We start from the raw sequence: 4,120 nt of genomic DNA, 5'->3' as shown, positions 1-4,120 counted from the left end.
ATATATATATATATTACATTTTTCAGATTATCTTCTCTCTCACGAGTATGACCTTAACATGTTGGAAGGGCTCAGTACCTAGAGGATATTTACACGAACCTACCACCTTGATCAAAAAGATTCCGGAATTATTACCAGGTGATGCTCTGAGTCAGCTGATTTCAGTTCTGTTTTTTTGGTTAGGTTGCCACATCTATCATTGACATTCCCACCAAATTTTATCACCATAGCTTGACATTTGTAAAAGTTACGCCGTCTTGAGTACATCTACCTCTGTACGTATTTTCGATTTTTTACAGTTTTAAAAATGGAGTTGAATTTGCAATAACGAGTTTGTATTAAATTTTGCGTTAAAAGTGGATTCAATGGTGTGAAAACCTTGGAAATGTTGGGAAACTGTTTCGGCAATGATACTCTAAAGAAAACAGCCGTTTATGAGTGGCACGAAAAAACCATTACGGGGAACGCGTTTTAACAGCCGAAAGGAGATAATGGAAAAATCGAAGACGGCTTTGATGGCTATACCGACAATAGAGTTCCAGAAATGTTTCGAAAGATGGATCAAGCGCTGGCATAAGTGAGTTGCAGTCGATGGGGAGTACTTTAAAGGGAGTACTTTAAATACAATATCACTTTTGATGAATAAAACTTGTATTTTGAATTTTCTGATATATCTATATAGATACTATTACCTATATCTATAGATATCTATAGATTATGCATCAATTTATTAAAAATATACAGACAACTATATGTATAGCATTCCATACATCCGTTGTCTTAAAATGGATAAGTAATAATAGGTTAGGACAAATTTAATCCTGGATATCTCTTTATTATATGGAATTTATTGCACATGCACTGTGAAATTTATAATGTCACGTTACACCCATTCAGTAAAAAGTTTTTCACTCATGAATATACATAAATATGTCTAAATATGTATAAATATACATAAATATCCATAAACATGTATAATTATATATGAAATATGTCCATACATATTTATATATGTCTCTTTCTTTTGTAAAATTACTTTTTAGTGTGCTAGAAATGATAATAGTAATGTGTTCAATATAATTAAAAGGGTAATTTTTATATTATTTGTTTTAGAAAAAAATCAAATCTGGAGAAATAACTTATGTATAATACAATTATTAATTATATACAAAATTATGCAAAATTGTATAGGATTAATTTTTTTTACATTTTTCCAAATTTATTTTTTTTTTCTGAAACAAACAATGCGAAATTTAACCCTTTAATTAATTTTAATGTTTTCACATTATTATTTTTATTTTAATTACATAAAAATTTTTATTACATTAAAAAGTAATTTTACAGAAGAAATATATGGACATATTTCGTATATGATTATACATGTTTACGAATATATATGTATATTTATATATATGTATATTTATATGTATTTATGCATGAAAAATTTTTTAGGAGAATTGGAACTTGGAATTATTTTTAATTATTATTGAATTTAGCTCAAATTTTGTAAATTCATATGTGTTAATGTGAACGCTTTGTTATTAAGTAATTTAATCTCAAAAATATAATAAATAAAAGGTTCTTTCGATGATCGCTTTTTATATTTAAAAAATACAACTTAGAAGTTAAAACGAAAAAGAATAAATATTCGTATTTTTGAAATATATGAAATACGAGAAATTAAAAAATATAAAGATTATATAACTAATAATTATGAGTATGAAATGGATTGATTATCTATTGATTCCATTATATAGAAAAGTGTTTATTACAGTTTAATAAATATTGTTTTATTATTTTTCCTATCTATCTTATTCCCAAACATTTATTCAGAATAAGTTTTATATAAGTTGATGCAAAAAAGCAATACCTATATAAATATATACATATACGTATAATAAAATGTTTATTAAAAAATTCCTTCTACTTGTGTTTGTGTTTCAGACTTATTTGTATACATCTTACTAATGAAATGATAACAAAAATTTTAGAGCATATAATTCATTAATTTCGGTTTTCTATAAAAGACATTTTATATTTTATTAATTATTATTTATCTCAATGCACTTATTTCAGCCTAATTTTTTATAAGTTATATAGTAACTGGATTTTATATCGGTTAAAGCTGTAACATGATATAAGATCCAATATACATTTTATCAAAAAATATAAGAATTTTGTCTTATAACTTTTAAAATCGCATTCAGAGTTTTGCATGACTTAAAATACTTAACTTTGAAATAATAAATTCTTTAAAAAATTATTTTAATAATACAAAATACGATAGGGATATATTTATTCAATTGAGAGAAAATTATCCCTTTTCCCGGATCTTACATCATTTATCTGAATTTCTCATCTCATGTTTTGATTGATTCAGCAATGAATCGTTCGAATCGTTAAAAATGTAAATATAAGCATTGAATTTTATCGGATGATAATCGATTTAGTAATTTTCAGTCATTTATTTTTAAATAAGTCTTTTTGATTACATTATAAAATTTATATTAAACAATTTAATTTAGTTTCATAATACTCAAAACTCTTATAATAAAAACATTATTAACAGAAAGATTTTTTAAATTTACGTTTATATTTAATCGAATATTTATATTTTTGATTTTGAATAAACGCGAAATTTATTGGTATATTAATAGAATTGTTATTATTATTATTAATAATAATAATTGTTTATATTACTATTTAATCTATTTTATTAATATGATGCCCTCTTCGCGATGCGTTCGTGTTTCGCGCATCATATAAAAACATAAAGTCTTATGCTTATTATCGGCGATATTAGTCAATAGCGAAAAGAAATATTTCTCCTTTTTATCAATTTTTGGCTAATGAAGTCAAAATGTTGGGGGCAACGAAAGGTAAGTTCAATCTGGCCAAAAGAAAGAAAAAAATCTCTGCACGAATCCAATGAGCAGAATATCTAAAATCGATGCATAAGACGACTTTAAGATCTTTCGGAATTCTTTTTGGAATAGGTGTGTTAAAGGTGTTTCTTAAAGAATTCTTAAAGATATCTTAAAGTTGTCTTATGCGTCAATTTTAGACATTCTGCTCATTGAGAAGTAGATTGGTGTGTGACACCAATCTAAGTTTGTAAAAGGTAAACTAAATATTCAGGAGGGTAATTTGCTCGCAAATTGCGAGTTCTTATATTTTTTGAGCGTTATTTAAAATACAAAAAAACCAACAACAGGATTAATGAGAGACAGCGCGGATAATCAAGCACAAGTTTGATAGATAAAAAGAAATCTACAAAACTTGCGTTTAATTATCCGCGCTGACTCTTATTAGCCCTGTTATTTATTAATTCTTTTGTATTTTAAAAATTGGAAGAGCTTGTTTTAATTACATTATTACTTATTGCTTATTTATTATTAGTATGATCGCGCTTAAGTTATACCATTGAGTTTATTGATACATGATAGGATATGGTTAGACATTAGCAGCGTTCAGCAGAGAAAGCAGCTTTACACTGTTGTAAAATTCTTTAATATGATTGGTTTGTACATTTAAATCCAAAAGCAAGAACCAATATTGAAAAATTTTACAACAATCGAAAATCTACTTTCTCTGAACGCAGCCATATTAACATATATTGTATTCGCGGTATTACTGCACATTTATGAAGTAAGGTAGGAATACACGGTAGGTAGGACTATATGTATGGACGATAGATAAGGATTATATAAGTAGGATGATAATTAGATAAATAGAGTTAAACATATGTACATACTTGATAATTGGAAATGAGGGATTAAAAATTGAATAAAATTTTAAATTAATTTTAAGTTTTATTTAATTATCAAAATCCCATTCCAATTATCGAATATAAAAATAAACCAAATTAATTTCAAATTTTATTAAATTTTCAATTACTCTGAAATTAAACTTTTTTGTAAAATTCTATACATGTACAAATTATGCAATGCGTTAATACTGTAATTAATTTTATGATAAACAAATGTATGTATAATAGTATATAGGTATGTAATATAAAATTATGTAAACTTCTCTATGTTCGGATGAATGTTATAATCATATTTACTTTGTCATTTGCACAATGATTCCCGGGAAAAATGTTATATATATAATGTTATAT

Source organism: Atta colombica, unplaced genomic scaffold (assembly GCF_001594045.1).
Source record: "Atta colombica isolate Treedump-2 unplaced genomic scaffold, Acol1.0 scaffold49, whole genome shotgun sequence".
NCBI lineage: Eukaryota > Metazoa > Arthropoda > Insecta > Hymenoptera > Formicidae > Atta > Atta colombica.
Note: the sequence above shows the minus strand (reverse complement) of the source record.